General features: G+C 37.7%; 1 non-coding gene across 1 annotated transcript; it reads left to right on the forward strand.

The window, feature by feature from the left end:
- Positions 1 to 225: 225 nt before the first annotated feature.
- Positions 226 to 327, forward strand: LOC117717467 (U6 spliceosomal RNA). Its single transcript, XR_004607943.1, has one exon. It is a non-coding gene; the product is annotated as a U6 spliceosomal RNA (small nuclear RNA).
- The last annotated feature ends 18,304 nt before the right edge of the window (positions 328 to 18,631 follow it).

Below are 18,631 nucleotides of genomic sequence, written 5' to 3' on the forward strand. Positions count from 1 at the left end.
CCCAATCCCTCCACTTGAAGTCTTGCCTGGTTACAGAGGATGACTGGTTCAGGCTCCATGTCCCTCATTACTAGGAGTCTTTGCTAGGGTTACTCTCATCGATGTCATGGAGTTTCTATTGCACTAAGTTTCTACCTCGCCCCAGAAATGCTTCCCAAATTCAATCATTACTCCCAGTATTTTCTCCAATCCCACTTGACCCCTCCCATCCCCAACCTCACCTGCTTGCTTTGGCAGCACATATACTTAGATTGGAACAACACAGAGAAGATTAGCATGGCCTCTTCCCAGAACTATTTTTTATTAACTTTTTTATATAATGTTTTTTTTCTTTTTTTATTATTATCAAATCATAATTTTTACTTTTTAACACAGGGGTTATAAACACAAAAATGCAGGATGTGGGGAAGGGGATGACACAGGAGCATAGATGTTCAGGGGGAGTACAGATATCTTTCAGAACAGGGTATCAGCTGGGTGAAGGTTCAGGAGTCAGGTCACTATGACTCTGCCTATGCTTCACTTGTCCTTATCTAAGTTGGTAGTATCCACCAAGGCTGCCTATTTACAAGGTCTATAACTACTCAAGCTGGTAGATTTCCATAAAAGCTGCCTGTTTACAATAGTTTATAGACATCTGTTCCAGTAATTAAAGGGGACCTTGTAATGGCTCCAGTCCTCCTGTTGTTGTCCAGTGAGGCATGAGGGCCATACCAGTCCTGATGTCTTTTTCCTGGAGAGGGGATACTTTTGACATCAACCCCTATGCAGTCAGGCTTGTCCCTCAGGGAACCCAGAAACATATTTTTAACTTTTATTTATATTCCTTTGCAGTGCTTAGCCTCGAAGCCTAAGCAAGAATTCAGATCGCCAGACAGAGGGGGTTCTGGGTGGCCCCTCACTGCTTGGTCTAGGGGCAGAAGTCCCCTCTTTTAGGTTGGGTGGAGATGGGACTTGGGAGCACTCTGGATAGAGTAACATCCTCATCTAGAATCTTGTGGTCCTCCATAGCTAACTTATGATAATGTATCTGAATAGATTTTGCTATCAGATTATCTATCTGTTGTTTCACAAAGTCAGCCTATTTAAGGCCCAGGGACCAAAGGACATATAATATGTTTTGATGATGATTTTTCCCTCCCTGAGCTCCTCTCAGATCCTCCTTACTTCTCTAAAGACCAAACTGCATGTTATTTCTGTCTCTTCCTGAAAATCAAAATAAACAAAATACTCCAGCAAAAAAAGCAAAAACAAAACAAAAATACAATTAATAAACAAAAAGATCTCTTCTCCTGCTCAGTCTGGTTTATGCAATAAAAAGGGGGAGATGTGGAGAGCTTTTGGGGCTGCCTGGCAGGAATCTGTCATTGGTCAAGGACAAGGAAATGGGCTGCTTGGAAGGAAACTGACATTGGGCTGGAACAAAAAAGTAATTTCAAGCAGAAATCTAAATCCTAGGCTAGAACAAAGGAGAAATTTCAGGCAGGAATCTAAATCTTAGGCTAGAACAAAGACGTAATTATAGGCAGAAATCTAAATCTTAAGCTAGAACAAAGAATTAGGCTTCAGGCATAAAAATGACTTTGGACTAGGACAGGGAAGTAGGCTCTTTTGGTCATCCTGATAAGCCCTTAGAAACAATAATCACAGGAGTGATCAGGGGACTGTGTTTATTGTCATGCCTGTTCTTTGATTATCTGGGTTTATTGTCTTCCTTGTTCCTTGACTATTTGCTTCTATTGTATTGCTAGTTCCTCAATCTAGAACTGACCTTAATACTTGCATGTAATTTAAACAGTATAAAGGCAAAAAAGGAGGAGGAGGGATGGGATAGGGGATTAATGGGTGTGTGTGGGGGGGAATAGGGAAGGGGGATAGCATCTGAAATGTGAATAAATAAAATATAAATAAAAAAAGAAAATTATAAAAAATTTTTAAATAAAAAAAAGAAAATCAGAAAAAAAGATCTCCACCCCACCCCCCAAACACAAACCATGGACTCTGTTTTGTGTGGGCGAACCTCTACCAGGCATGGAGTCTGCCTCGAGTGTGGATGATATAGACAGTGACCCGCGTTGTTGATAGAAGATGTTCTTTTGCCCTGTGGTGTCAATTACAGATAGCTTCCAGCTAGGGGTGGGACTTGCTTTTCACTTCCCCTTTCAGTGCTAGGATTTTTTTTCTGGTCTGAAGCTGTCATGTCTTCTTTGGTGCTATCACAGTCTCTGTGAGTTCGTATGTTCACCAGTCTTTTTGTGTCTCAAAGATACCATTTCCTGAATCATCCATACTCTTATGATCTTTCCACTTCCTCTTCCAAATGGCTCTCTGAATTCTGAAGGCTGGAGTTTGATAAAGACATCCCAGGTAGGACTGAATGCTCCAATGTCCTTCACTCTTTGCACCTTGTCCAGTTGTGGGTCTCTGTGTTAATTTCCATCTACTATAAGAAGATTCTCTGATGGGAGTTGATTGAGGAGGCAGTGACCTCTATGAATAACAATATGTTGTTAGGAGTCATTTTACTGCTATGTTCCTTTAGCAAAATAACAGAACAAGTTTTTCTAGGCCTGTGACCTCTCAAGTCCTTCATTATAAGAGAAGTTTATTAATTCACAATGGTAGTATAACCATTATTCAGGTGATTGGACAAACACAAGCCACACAGCTCTTCTGTTCCTCCATCTATATTTGAAATTTTACTGTTTGTGTACCATTTGTCCATGATTCTGCCCATTGAAATAGAAGGCACCATTCATTAACTTAGTATACACATTTATAACTAAACAAGTGGGCCTTCTGGAGTTGTCTTAGTGTTTCTATTGCTGCAATGAAATGCTATGAAGAAAACAGCAAGTTGATGATGCTATTAATATTTAACAAAAAGTCATTTATTTAAAGTATGCTTTTCAAGGCTCTGAAACATTTTTAACTAAAACCTAAAATAAAATGTACTTTTAAATGTTAAAAAAAAAAAAAAAAGCAAGTTGGGGAGGAAAGGGTTCATTTGGTTTGCACTTCCACATTGGAGTCCATCACTGAAGGAAGCCATGATAAGTACTCAAACAGGGAAGTCATCTAGAAACAGGAGCTGATGCTGAAGGAATGGAGGAATGCTGCCTACTGGATTCCTCATCATGGCTTGCTCAGCCTGCTTTCTTATAAAACCCAGAACCACCAACCCAGTGGTGACCCCGCCACAATGGGATGAGCTCTCACACATCACTCAGTAATTAAGAAAATACTCTATAGGCTTACCTAGAGCCCAATCTTAGGGAGACATTTTTCTCAATTAGTGTTCCCTCCCTTCAGAGGAATCTAGCCTGTGTCAAACTGACATAAAATTAGCCAGCACAAGAATCAACTACATGGGTGCCCCTGAGAATGCTCATCATAAATAACTAATATATATATATATATATATATATATATATATAAAATATATAACTATATATATATATAACTATATATAACTATAAATAGCACATGGTCTAGTGCACTTATCTAGCAAATTACTAGATATGAATTCCTTATAATTTTAGACGACACAGTAGCATTATGTATTTTCTTCCATGCCCTTTTCATTCCCCATAAAAAGACATAGGAGATAACATCAATAAGTATGGAGGAAATATACATTAAAACCATACAAGATATCACACTGCATGTTGCTGCAATGGAATTATCCTTGCTATGTTGAAGATATAGGATGAGAAAAAGATATCCTGTATACTACTGGTTGGACTGTAACTTAGTGCCGCTACTAGACAAGGCAACAAAGAGGTTACTTGCAAATCAAAGACAGACCTACCATGTGATCTAGAAATCTCGTTACTATATATATATATATCCAAATGATATTAAAAATATTCTCAGTGTATCAAAGAGATATGTACACTCTTATGTATGTTACATGTTATTGTAACTGGTAAGGATTTCAGGATCAGCTTAAGTGACCATCAATGGATGAAGAGATATCAAAAAAGGTAGATCTATACTCAGTAGAGTATTAGGTCACTTTGTAAAGAAGTAAATCTTTCATTTATGTTAATGTGAATAAATCAAGAGAATATTATATCAAGAAAAATCAGACACAGAAAGTTAAACATTGCATAACTGCATTGATATGTGGACTCTAAAACACTCTTATTGAAGACTTATAGAAACCAAAAACTATGGAACTAGCAAGATGACTCAGTGAGTGAAGACTCTTGCTGCCCAACAATGCAAGCCTTAGAGTCCGATTTAGACCCCTGCAACCTAAATATAGGTAACTGGAGAAAACTTGAATCTACAAAGTTCCCTGATTTACACATCTGGGTCACATCAGTCACACAGACACACACAAACATACAAATACACAAACAATCACCACGACCACCACCACCACCACCACCAACAACAACAACAACAAATTAAAATTGAGTACAAAGAAACCAGAAAACAAAATGACTACTACCAAAAAGGCTGGAGTGAAAGGAGCTAGTTGGAGAGATGTAGATCAAAATAAAATTTTAAGTTTTCTAAGAAAACAAGTTCATGCTATCTATTTTGCATTATCATATCTAGAGTTACTGCATAATATACTTAAAATTACTTAATTTTCAAAAAATATCATATGCAATTCATCCATTTTGATTTAACTTCACTTAGTGATTCATGTGTGTGTGTGTATGTATGTACTACAAATTTTTACAATTTTATCAATTAAAAATGGATAAGTATATGTTAGGTTAGTAGAGAGTAAGATAATTGACTTTCCCACATACTGTTGTTCACATAGCCTGTATGTCATTGACACTTGATGGCTTAAAATATAGCATGTAGCTGTTTGCTGGGAAACCACAATCATGTGTAGCATATTTCAGTGCAAAAAAATTAAGAAAAAGTTTTTTTAATATATTAATTATTTTTTATTAGATATTTTATTTATTTACATTTCAAATGTTATCCCCTTTCCTGGTTTTCCCTCCAGAAACCCACTATCCCATTCACCCTCCCCCTGCTTCTATGAGGAATGAATACAGAAAATATGGTACATTTACACAATGGAGTACTACTCAGCTATTAAAATAATGACTTCATGAAATTCTTAGGCAAATGGTTGGAATTAGAAAATATCCTGAGTGAGGCAACCTAATGATAAATAAACACACAGGGTATGCACTCACTGATAAGGGGATATTAGCCCAAAAGGTCAGAATACTCAAGATACAATTCACAGACCATATGAGGCTCAAGAAGAAGGAAGACCAAAGTGTCTTAAAAGGAGGAACAAAATACTCATGGGAGGGAATATGGAGACAAAGTATGGAGCAGATACTGAAGGAAAGGTCATCCAGAGACTGCTCCACCTGGGTATTCATCCCATATGCAGACACCAAACCCAGACACTATTGCAGATGCCAAGAAGTGCATGCTGACAGGAGCCTGATATAGGTGTCTCCTGAGAGGCTCTACCAGTGCCTGACAAATACAGAGGTGCATGCTCACAGACAACCATTAGACTGAGCAGGGGGTCTCCAATGGAGGAGTTAGAGAAAGGACTGAAGAAGCTGAAGCAGTTTGCAATCCCATAGGAATAACAATAAAATCAACCAACCAGGACTCCCTCCCTGGACTCCAGAGCTCCCAGGGACTAAAAAACCTACCAAAGAGTACATATGGAGGGACCCATGGCTCCAGCTGCATATGTAGTAGAGGATGGCCTTGTTGGGCATCAATGGGAGGAGAGGCCCTTGGTTCTGTGCAGACTGGAAGCTCCAGTAGAGGGGAGGCCAAGGCGGGGAGGTGGGAGTGGGTGGGTGGGTGGGGGAGCACCTTCATAGAATCAGGGAGAGGGGATGGGATAGGGCGTTTCTGGAGAGGAAACCAGGAAAGGAGATAACATTTGAACTGTAAATAAAGAAAATATTCAATAAAAGAAAAGAAAAGATCATAAGTTAGGCACTTTTGTTGTTGCAACATGGTGATGTTTGCTGTGGAAAATCATGATTGTCACGGAGCATATCAAGTCATAGAGTTATAATTTGAATCAGTCCTCCAGAATATGACAAATTGTGTTAAAGGAGAATATCAAATAAAGTTTGGATGAAAATTAACTTCGCATGTTTTCATTTGGAAGAATTATACTAATTATTTACTGTCTCTTAGTTAACTCAGTTTCTAATAGACTGTTGTTTTTGAAGTTCTTCTATAAAAAGACTACAGGAAAACTGATATTATAAATTAATGGTGGGGCATCTGGAAGATCCTATGGACCTCTGTCTGGTCATTTGTCACCACTGACTACCACTGGGCATTGGACAAATTACATACTGCATTACGTCCAGGGATCTCTGCAGCTTTGGGACCATGATCCCTGGGAGATTGGAAGTGAAGCATTACAGCTAGTTCTCATTGGAGTCTTGGAATCTTTTCAGAGTGTTGTAACAGAATAGTGAGTAGACTTCAAACAACTGTAAAATTTAAAACACCAGTTGGTGTTGTAAAGACTACTATTGGACGTTACCCTTACTCCATCTTGCATGAGACCTATATCCTGGAGTCTAACATCCCAAAGAGAGAGCTAGACTGCCACAGAGCTCCTTAGAAATAAGTCCTTTGACCTGGCTTAGGGTGACCTCTTGTGCTGGTTAGTTTTTTGTCATAAACTAGGACCATCTGGGAAGAAGACATCTCAACTGAGAAAGTAACTCCATCAGATTGACCTGTAAGTGATCCTGTGGGGTGTTTTCCTGATGAATGATGAATGTGGGCACTCCTATCCTAGATATAGAATTCTGGATGTATAAGAAAGCCATCTGAATAGGCCATGAGGATCAATCCAGTGAGCAGCACTCCTATATGGCCTCTGCTTCAGTTCCTGTCTTTGGTTTCTACCTCAGCTATTCTTGATGATGTAGTGGGACTTGAAATATACAACTGAAGCAAATTCTTTTTCTCAAAGTTGTTTTTGGTCAGTATTTTATCATGGCACTAGAAAGCAACTGAGAAGATCTGGCTATGTACAAACTTCAAGGCAGTCATTTCGGGTCAGACTTAAGTCTTGGGTCTCAGGTCTTTCAACCAATCATGTTACTGGACTGACTAGCTTTTCCTCAGTCAAGATGAATGATGTGGTGAATTCTTTGTCCACTTACCATCATAAGTAGCTGTTAGTTTAAAAAAACAGTGGTTCTAACCACTTGGCTCTCCAGAAGGAAACTACTTCAGAGCACTTACTACTGACACCATCTCTTTTGAGTATTGACAGACAGTATTGCTCAGGTAGCCGAGCCCATGTGACTGTACAGCCACATGAACTACACAGTATGTTTTGATACAGTCAGGTTACTTTTTTATTTTCTAACTGAAAAGGCCTTAAAAGATGGTTCATTTTTATGCTAACACCCTCTCCTCGACTGTGTGTGCTTACCATTCTTTCATGTGTGTACTGGTCATGTTTGTTTTCTTTCTTCTCTTCCTGTCTTAGTCTTTACTTTGTTTTATCTCACAGAAGCTTACTGACTATTTCTCCATCCTTTAAACATACTGTCAAACGTGGGCTATGTTGTTTCTTCCCATATTTCATTTATGTGTATATTTGAAAAACATAGTTTTTCTTCGATCAGTAATAGCAAGTGGTGGAAGACATGTCCACAGATATCCACAGAACATCCCAAACTTCCACCTATTTATGCCTAAACAAATCAGAATTTGTTGAATTTGTATTTTTATAAACCCTGTTTGGGGGCTGAATCCAAGTTCAAGTGAGAAACTTGAGACAAGGCAGCCTCTTCTCTTGGGAATTTGTCCCTGGCACTTTCCTGCTCTCTTTCATTTTCTTGACCAAAGGTTTAGTGTATTCTGCAATGACTTCTTATAATTTTATTTTTAAAGATTTTACTTCATCTTTCATTATGTATACCTGTCTGTGTGTGAGTACGTGTCTGTGAATGAATGCAGGTGCCCATGTAGGCTAGTGGTATTGGTTCCCCTAGAGCTGGTATTAAAGGCAGTTGCAAACAGCATGATGTGGGTGTTGGCTATTGAACTCAAGTCCTCTGGAAGACCAGTTCCAGGCTCTTAACCATTGAGGCATCACTCAAGCCCCATGCAGTTCTCTTCTTTATCTCTGCTGTGATGTGCTTGCTTGAGAGTGGTGTATTATTGCATTGTGTTTATAAGTCATAGAGTAAGAGGATGCTGAACCTCAGAAGGTTTGGTGTCTAGCTTCTTACCACCTTTCCTTAGAGACTTTCTCTTAATATATGAAGAACATCAGCTTTTTATACAAAATTTCCACTACTGTTAGCTTTTCGGACTCCAGGTTTGGATCACAATCCTCCCAGTCACTCTATGAACATCGTTTCTTTTTTTGAAAAAAAAAAAAAAAAACCCGAAGTTGAAGACACTCAAATCAACCTATGCTGTAGATCCCAAATAGTTATACTCTCTCTTGTTTAAGTTCTCCTTGGTGTATCTCAGAAACTTGTCTTGTTTGGTAATACAACCATGGCCAAGAAATTCTATGACAATGCTCTTCTCACAAAGGTTTGAAGATTTTTGTTCCCTCTGTTCCGATGTGTCAATGTTAGTAACCTTGGAGTCATGTCTCATGTCTCTTCATCCTGAAGCAGCGCTTATCTCTGGGATAGCAGGAGACTGATACTTTACATATTTCCACATACAACACAATATTCTTTGCATAGATCAACAGGAATGCATTCTTGCCTTCTGTCTATGAAGCTGTCTTGCCAACTCTCCTGTCTTTCCTCACTCCCTTACTAGGAATGTATAATTTGACTTGAATTTACTAGCAGTGAGTTTTTATTAGTTTCTATTTGTATGAGGTTCATTCCAAAGTCAGTTTAGCAATATACATCTGAAGGCAAAACAATAACAAAATCTCATTATGGCAGTTTGTTTTTTTCTTTAAAAATGATAGAGAAGTTACTACATTGTCACTTTTTTGCAAGGTACTTCCTTGGATTTTGAAGTTTTAATTGGAGAAAGAAAACAAAAAATGTACATACAAAAAGCTGTCCTGTTTCATTTTCTAGCCAGCAAATATTATATTATAAAATGTTTTTATGGTCATTTAGTATATAAGTCAGCTCCTTTCTTTGTCTTCCTGAAAGAGGGTTTTTTTTTTTTTTTTTTTTTTTTTTTTTTTTTTTTTTTTTTTTACCACTCCTTCCTGATTCTTTTAAATAAAATATTTTTTGTGAGCATGTGGGAACTCTGTAGCACCCAGCATTTACATTGCTTTTTCTCTCCATCACCTGTTCTCATATGACCACTGAAAATTGATTTTTCAGTAACCAGTTAGGTAGGAAAAATTATCATCTGTGATTGTAATTTTAGTAAAGCATAATTTACATTATTTACAGGCTTTCTGCCAATTTCTTATTTAGGAAGTTAACCCAGATGTAACTTCATCAGTCTCTCTTTTTCTCTCACTTTTTTTAACCACTAAAAAAATAATCTTTTATCAAGATCAGATAGGAAATAATACAGTATATTAACTGGTTCTGCATAACTCACTGGAGTCTGTTCCCCTGCCCTTTGTAACAAACAACGAGCTTTCCACAGGGACTACAAGGTTTCTTTTCTGTTTCTGTCTGTGGTCTGGAGGCTCTCTCATTCATCTTTCTTCTGGTCAGTCTGTTGCTCTTTGTTTCCACACATTCATTAGTGGCTAAGGTATAGTCTCTTGGCAAAACAGCTTGAGAAGAAAAACTGACCTGACTAGTGTCTTCCATAATCTCTACAGCTCTGTGTTCTACATTCTAATAGAATTGAAGGATGCCTCCTTTCTTTCCCCACAAGTTTCATAGTTGATTTCCTATAATCACTAGGGTGTTGGGTTTTTTGTTGTTGTTGTTTTGTTTGTTAAGTTACCCTTGGTTTGTGTGTGTGTGTGTGTGTCCCCTAGTTAGTTAGGGTTACTATTGTTATGATGAAACACTATGACCAAAAACAAGTTGGAGAGGAACTGTTGATTTATTTGGTTTACAGTTCCATTGTTACTTCTCAAACTAGGGACTGAAGTATTTATTTAACATACCAAAGCATACCTGTCTACCAGGTTTTCCCAATATCTCTCAGTCCCTACTTGTCCTTCTGGCTGGCAAATCCAGTTCCCTCCTCTAAACTTCTCCAGCCCAGGGGCTGGGGTGTCCTTCTTATATAATTCCAGCTGTCCTTTCCTTCATAATCCAGCCATTTTGGTTACTTGCCTCCTTTGGTCCACACTTTACTCTCTTGGCCATCTGTTGGCCCAGGCTACCCCTCTTGGTAGGTGTCTCCTCTCCCCTCTCCCCTTCCCCCTTTCCTCACATCCTGATCTCCTGATCATGAACACTTGGGACTCTCCAGACTCTCCCAGATGTTCCTGCCTCTGGCTATGGTCTCCTTTTTGTCTATAGTAAATCTTGTCCTCCACCTTGGAGCAGTCATGTCCTTCCTTTTATATTTCTTTCATTTATCTGGTGCTGAATATTTTTCCCTTTATTTTTCATCCATTCCCATTGTAGTCCATCACTGAAGGAGGTTGGAACAGAAACTCAAACAGGGCAGAAACTTGAAGGCAGAGCTGGGTGCAAAGGCCATGAAGAGTGCTGTTTCCTGGCTTGATAACCCTGATTTGCTCAGACTGCTTCTTTATAAAACCTCAGCCCAGGATAGCACCATACACAATGGGATGCACCCTTCCCAGCAATCACTGATTAAGAAAATGCCCTAAAGCTCCATCTTATGGAGGCATGACTTTAGTTTGTGTCAAGTTTACATAATACTCTCAACACATTGGGATATCAAAAGTTTGAGGTAAGGCGGTAACATTGTGACTTCCCCTAACTGTCCACTTAAAATGAAGATTATATTGGTACTGATACATGTAGGGAATGACACAAACCGATAGCTTACTCAGTCCTAAAAACCTCAATTGCTCAGGAAAACAATAAACTCAAGGGTTTAGTTTATGTCCTCTACCAAAATGTTACTGTCCAAACGCATTCCTCTTTCCCTTGTTGAGTACCTGCCACTCACAATCCCACATCCCTTCCCCATTCTCACAGGCAGTTACATGGTGTAGCTATCCTGGAACCAGTTGCCTGGTATCTTTTTTCTTTTCTGCTTTTCCTGTGCTTTGGGCTAAGGGTTCCTGTTCTCTGCATGTGTGGTGTTTTGTGTTCAGCCAACTTTATTCTCTGTTGAGGAAGTGGTCCAGAGGTACAAACCAGGGTACTACTCTGCTTTCTGGCACATCAGGAGTCTGAATGTTGGCAGGCAACCCAGCCATGGGTCCGGCTTCCTTTGGTGCTGGTGATATTGCATGGGTAGGCATTTCCTGCCTTGAATCTTTTGTAGCTCCCAGTACCCAGTCTTGTCTCTGCTCCTTTGTTATCCACAGAATCAATTTGTTGCATTGACATTTTACTTTGGTTTCTGCTTCCTGGATAGACTCCCATGATACATGTTATTTCCTTAGAACATGTTAAATAGCTTTTCAGATTTGATTGAGTGTGTGTTTAAAACTATGGGAAGAGTAGAACTTGGCTATCACCCACAGAGGGTGATTCAAAAATTTAACTGTCAGAAGGGAAGGACAAGAATGTGTAGCTCCTAAATTTGCCCCACTCATCTGGTGACTTGCTACTTAGCTTGGTGTGCTTATGTAAGACAAATACATCTCCCATGGAAGATAGTTACTGCTATCTCAACGTGATGCAGCTCACCTTAGGAAAATAGAATATTACTGTTTATATTATTCTACCATTCTTTTCTTGTTAGACTTAGTTGTTATAACAAAAATAATAAAGTAATTTTTTTAAAATTTTTTATCTCAGTAGTTTGCTGAAAAGAAAAATATCTGGTAATAAAAGAGGTTTTGCATTAGTATGTTCTGGCTAACTAATACCAATATGAAACTAATAACAATAAATGTATCTTCAGGGTTTTCTCTTTCATTGAAAACTGAAGCAGTGGTTTGGAGAAGGGCTTTTCTGACATTGCTGTATTTGACATCATTAATATTTATGATTTTATTTTCTGAGCTATATTCTGGTTTTATTTCTGTTACCTGTAGTCAGCCATGGTATGCAAATACTAAATGGAAAATTTCAAAACTAAAAAATCTCATAGGATTTAAATTGGCATACCATTTTGAGTTGCATGATGAAATCTCAACTTCTGTCCTGTAGAGGACAAGAATCACCCTTGAAGCATTTCCACATTTTATGTTTGACCAACCTACTAGTCATTTAGTAGTTGTCTCAATTTTCAGTCAACTATCATGTTGTTAGTGTTTGTGCCCAGGTAATTCATAGTTTACTTCATGGTGGTCCCAGAGTGCAAAGAGCAGAGATGCTGGCAATTTGGATCTGCCAAAGAGGAATTGTAAAGTGCCTTTTTTTTTTTAATGTGAAAGGGTGAAAGTTCCTAATTTAATAAGGCAAGAAAAATACATGTTGAGGGCAACAAGAAGAAATCTTCCTGTGAAACGGGTAAAAAAGAAAAAGAGATTGGTGTTGATTTTGTTGTTATGATTCCAAATGCAAACCTTATGTCGTTGTGGTGTAATAAGTGCTTAGATACAGTGGAAGTGGCATTAAGCTTGCATGTGAATTGTAAGAGCAGGAGCATGTGCTGATTGACAGCAATGTGTGTGTTAGAAAGCACTGAACATATATGCAAGCTTCAGCACCAGATCCTCTGAAATGAATGATGCTGACATTTTCCTCCTAGTAAGGGAGTAAGGGCATCAAGATTCAGGAAAATAGTGTATCTAGGGCACAGGACCACATATTTTCACACACTTAGCATTTAGAATATCCTCTGAAGTTATAGATAGATGGCTGTACAGTGTGTCTTGCGCTATTATTGTCTGTTTTTGATCTAAGATGTAGAGGTTTTAAAGGCTAAACCAGAAGATTAGAAAAATCAAGTAAATGTCACACTTCTTTACCTGATGTTGTATATTATCTCTGAAATGCATTATGAAGGCTTTCAAGAATTTTTTTTTTAAATCTTAGATGTGATATTTAAAAAGTCCTGAAATAAGCTTGCACTTTCAGCTCATCTGACCAGTCTGATTGCTCCAGGGACTCACTATCTCTGCCCGTCTTCTTAATATATTTCTACTTAAAACAAACATCTTCTAAACTAATTTTTAAATGTTTATTTTAGTTTAATATATTAAGATTACATATTACTAGGTTTTACTATGTCGTTTTCATATGAGTGCATAATGTATTTGAATATTAACCACTTTACCTTCTTTTATTCCCTACCAATATTTTTTATCCCTACCTTTCTTTCCAAACATCCACCCTTCTGTTTAATGTCTTTGTGTTTGTGTGTGTGTGTGTGTGTACCTAATGTGTTTCATTAAGTAGCAGTGAAGAGGTATTTATAAGAATGTATATACCTTACAAGTAGCTATACCATATGAAAGAATAGCTTCCCCACTTCATCAGTCATTAACTGAATGTAAATCCTTAGAGAATGGTAGTGCCCCATTAGACTCTCCCCACTTTGTGACAAGGAATAGACAGGCTCGCTGTTACATAGGTCTTATACAGGCAATCTGAGCTGCTGTGAGCTTGAGAATGTGACAGCTATGTCATCCCAAAAGACAGCATCCCACACAACATTCTTTTAATATTGCCTTTCATTATTTCCACCCCTTCTTCCAAGACGTTTATGAGCATTGAATGATGCATTGTAGATGTCCTCTTCCTTGCTGAATGCTTATGAGTCATTTATTGTTAGTACTTTGACCAGTTATGAGCATCCGCAGTCACTGTTGCCCAGTACCAAAAGAATCTTCTTGGACCAAAGTGGACAGCCGCACTAATACCCAAGCATAAGCATAGTTGTTTAGAAGGCACACATAAAGTCCACTTTGCAAACCAATGACTATAACCTCTCCAGTCATAAGCTAATTGATTGTTTGTTACAGTACAAAAAGTCAATGCTCACTTATAGTGCTGGCATCAAGCCAAATCAGGGAACAGCTGTTTATCACCATAACAGACTTGCCACTATTACCAGTGGACACATTGTGCTTGGCCAGTTAGTATTTGTTCACAAAGGGTGAATAAGACCGTTGCTGACAAAAGCAGTCTGCCTCCAACATGGTGACAAATAGCTATCAGGAAGGAAGATTCCATTACTGTTCCGGCTTGATTTTTCTGTGTCCACAAACCAAAGCATTTAATATCTTGGGGTTATATTTTTGATGGAAAATCATTGTTGTTTGGGTAGACTCAGAGAATTCTCTGACTAGCTCATAGAGAAGTAGCCCACCCTCAGTGCTTGGATTTTCATTTAATAACCTGTTTTCTGGGAGCAACAACATTTATTTTTATTATGTTATGTTATTGGTAGTGAGTATACATGTCACTTACCAAATTTCTTCCTTAGCCTTTATATTTTATTTGATTATTTCTAATAATGAGTACAGTTCATTAAATTAAACATTGTCATTTTAATTTTACAAATGGAAAAATCACCCAGCATGCAGTGTTCCAGTGGTGAGGCAAAGATTCAAGACAAGAACATATTCTTCTCATTTAGGTGAATTTCTTCTCAGCTCAAAAGGAAAACCAAATGGAAAATAAGTTTGGGAGGGTTTTGTTGTTTGTTTGTTGTTTTTGTTTATTTGTTTGTCTTCCAAGGAGAAAGAACTCTGAGGGCTTTTTGAAGACAGTAGAAGTCACTGATCCTACTAAAAGGAACTTGACATTTAATATGAGAAATAAAATGTTCAAGACCGTAAGCACTGACAGGATGAATGGCCAGTTGCACCATGGTCATGGCTGTGTCAGAGTGCTGTGGGCTGTACAAGTCATTGTAGGTACTAGCCTAATATTAATAAAAAATGTTTGCTTTGAAGAATTAAATTAGGAAAGGAAGACAGAGCTAAAGGAATGTGGTTATGGGTTTAATTTGAGAAAATAAATAAGGGCAAATAGATGAGTAGATTCATTTTATACATTAAATGAACATAAGGGAAATGTATAAAAAATGAAGTAATTGGTTGAAAAAATGAAACCCTTAAAAGAATAAAATATTTGGGATTACTGTTAATAAAAGAACTATGAAATGTATAATTGATAAACTCTAAGTACTGATAAAATATTTTTTTTACTTTCTTTCCTTTTCTCTCTCTCTTTCTTTCTTTCTTTTTTTTCTTTTTTTTTTTTTTTTTGGTTTTTCAAGACAGAGTTTCTCTGTGTAGCCCTGGCTGTCCTGGAAATTACTCTGTAGACCAGGCTGGCCTCAAACTCAGAAATCCTCCTGCCTCTGCCTCCCAAGAGCTGGAATTAAAGGCGTGTGCCACCACTGCCTGGCGATAAAATAATTTTGAGAGGTCCTTTCTTCCTTCCTTCCTTCCTCCCTCCCTCCCTCCCTCCCTCCCACCCTCCCTCCCTCCCTCCCACCCTCCCTCCCTTCCTTCCTTCCTTCCTTTTTTTGTTCTGTTTGTTTAAGAAGGATTGACTAGGCAGGCAGTGGTGGCACATGCCTTTAATCCCAGCACTTGGGAGGCAGAGGCAGGTGGATTTCTGAGTTCAAGGTCAGCCTGGTCTACAGAGTGAGTTCCAGGACAGCCAGGGCTACACAGAGAAACCCTGTCTCAAAAAAACAACAAAACAAAACAAAAGAAGGATTGACTATTGATCATCTTTAAAAGTCTGATAGAATTCTGCTGTGAACTTATCTGGCCCTAGGAATTTTGAATTTTTATTACCATCTTGATTTTCTTATTTGTTATGGTTCTATTTGGGTTGTTGAGTTCTAATTTTGATGGATTGACTAAATTCAGAAATTTACCCAATTCTTTTAGGTTTGGCAGCTTAATTGAGTACAGGTTATTAAAGTATTCCCTCATAGTATTCTGAATTACTCTAGTGTCTGCTGTAATGTTTCCCTATTCACTTCTGATTACTTTGACTTGATTTCTCTCTCTCTCTCTCTCTCTCTCTCTCTCTCTCTCTCTCTCTCTCTCTCTTTTCTTTTTTTTGCTTAGTTGGGCCAAGGGTCTGGTAATCTTTTTTATCTTCTCAAAGCATTGATTTATATTGTTTTCTTTGTTTCTATTTTATTGATTTTTATTATTTATTGCTGCCATCTGGGATTAGATTGATCCTGTTCAATTGGGAATGTTCCTGATCTTCCAAATTTTTGAGTTACATCATTAAATCACCGAATTGTACTCTTTTTTCTATGTGTACTTAGAACTATAAATTTCTCTTGTATGATTGCTTTCAATATGTTCCAGAGGTTTTGTTGTGTTGTGTTCTTGCTTTTGGAAAATTTTTGTCTTTTTTGATTTCTTATTTGAACCACTAATTATTCTGTAATGAGCTGTTTGGTCTCCATGAGTTTGTATATTACCTAAAGAATTCTTTGCTGTCAATTTTAAGTTTTGTTGCATTGTGATCAGCTAGTATATGAGTGATTTCCATTTTTTTAAACCTTTGTAAACACCTGTTTTGTGACCCAGATGTTGTCTATTTTAGAACAGCATCTGTGTAACTATAGTGCTTCTCTTTCTCAGACCTCACCACAATTGTCATTGCTGCCTTGCTGATAGGAGTCTACCCTTTTCTAACCTCTCTCTATTACCATGTCCTAAAGCCATTCCCACCTTTTCAAGTATTTCTTGCACCTCTACTCTGGTACTACTTCTCTGCCTTAAAACAGAAATGCTTGCAATTAGAGAATTTACGGTAGCTAGAAATGTATTGTGTCTTATTTCTAGAAGCTGAGACTTATTATTAAGTTGCCAACATCTTGAGAAGTCTTACTGAAATATCACAACTTAGCAGGAGATAGCATGTGGAAAGCAGAAGGGGGAGTGGTTCAGGAGAAAGCAAACATGCAATAGTTGTATCAGCCCATTTATGAATGTGGAGCTCTCATAACGTCAAAAAGAGCATAGCTTTTATTTGCATACAATGTGAAAAGAGAGAAATAAACACCTTAGAGAGAGAAAGGATACTTTAGAGATTTGAAGCATTCTCTTCTGGGAGAATGGTAGACAAAGAGGAATTGGAGAGTTGATGTGTGGATTGATGTGGATGGAAGGAGTTCAGATATTACTCATCAAGACTAAGGGTAGTGGAATGACAAAGGCATTTGAAAACATCTTTGAGGCTCTCTCTCCCATTACAGGCACAGAAGAGTAGACCTCTTCAAGTTTACTTTTTATTCCATTTTGATGGCTGCTAAATTTCAGTTTGAGTTTTGGTGGAGATGAGCAAACAAAGGAAACCACCTGCTAAAGTGTTTAGCCCGCTGTCTTATAAAGTTTCCTTTTATATTGGGTTACTATTTAAACCATTAACTCTTTACTGAGAGAAACTTTAAATTTTGTGATTGCTTTTAGTTTCATGGGAGTTTCAGGTTGATTCTGTTATTAGGATATGGTGATTTAAATGAGAACCCATATGCTCATATATTTAGATGATTAGTCATTAGTTAGTTGAACTCTCTGGGGAGGGTTAGAAGATTCAGCTTTGTTGGAGGGGGTGTGTCACTAGCAGTAGGCTTGAGTGGGTTTCCAAAACACACTGTATAACTGCTGTGCTGTGGATAAGATTGTAAGTCTCTCAGCTACTACTCCAGGGCCATGCCTGTCTGCTTCCTGCCATGTTAGTAAACTCCCACATAGATGGTTTGTTTTATTAGAGTGGCTTAGGTCATGGTGTCTCTTCACAGCAATAGAACAGTAAACCAAAAATTAGTGTATGAGGGAGACAGTGATAACAGGTGTCCTGTGATATGTGTTAGCTTTGAACAGTGAGGCTTGCAGAGCAAGACTTTCAAATTATCCCAACAATTTCAGGCAAGAGAAAATATTTACAATTGTTGGAGTGTCTAGAAAATAATATTACATATCACATCAAAGTTTCTTCTTCCACACTTAGCGATGTTAAGGTGTTGGGAATGAAAGAGTATTAAATTGAAAGGACTAGTGCATGGGTTTTCCTGAATGTTTTCCAATATTTATGAAAAATGCATCAGCCAAACAATGACATTCATGTGCATTGAATCACAACATGAAATACCAGTATTACTCAGCTCATATAGCTGCCACAGGCAGCTGCAGTATGAAGGAAACTTGAAATTCTTTTTCATGGCGTTGGAATTAATTACTGTTAAATTAATGGATGAGAGATGCAGACATCTTAGTAAATCTTATTAGTAAAGACTATTTTTTAAAAATCTCACTGTTAAGTGTATTTAATTGTCTTTCTGACTAGCAATGAAAACAAAACTTTTTATATACATGTGCAAATAATTAATTTATGTCTGGGCTCTCTGTCTGTTCTACTGTTCCATAGATCCAGTTTCTTCCATTGTGCAATTGTGATATCTTGTACTTTTGCAATGTATATGTTTTTCTAGGTCTTTCAAAGAGCCAGAAACTGGGTGTAAGCCTCAGTGTGTAGTAGAATTTCAAGGCAGGAGATATGTTTTCAGAGCTACTTTGTCACTTTCCCATCATAACATTGAGAATTATTTTGACATTGCTCTTATAAATAAGGCCTAGCTCATTTGCTAATATCATACTTCATTTATTTCTAAAGTCTATAATTTGTCTTGGCATGTTATCTGTATTTCAATTAAGATTATT

The sequence above is a fragment of the Arvicanthis niloticus genome, chromosome 11 (assembly GCF_011762505.2).
Source record: "Arvicanthis niloticus isolate mArvNil1 chromosome 11, mArvNil1.pat.X, whole genome shotgun sequence".
NCBI classification, from domain to species: domain Eukaryota; kingdom Metazoa; phylum Chordata; class Mammalia; order Rodentia; family Muridae; genus Arvicanthis; species Arvicanthis niloticus.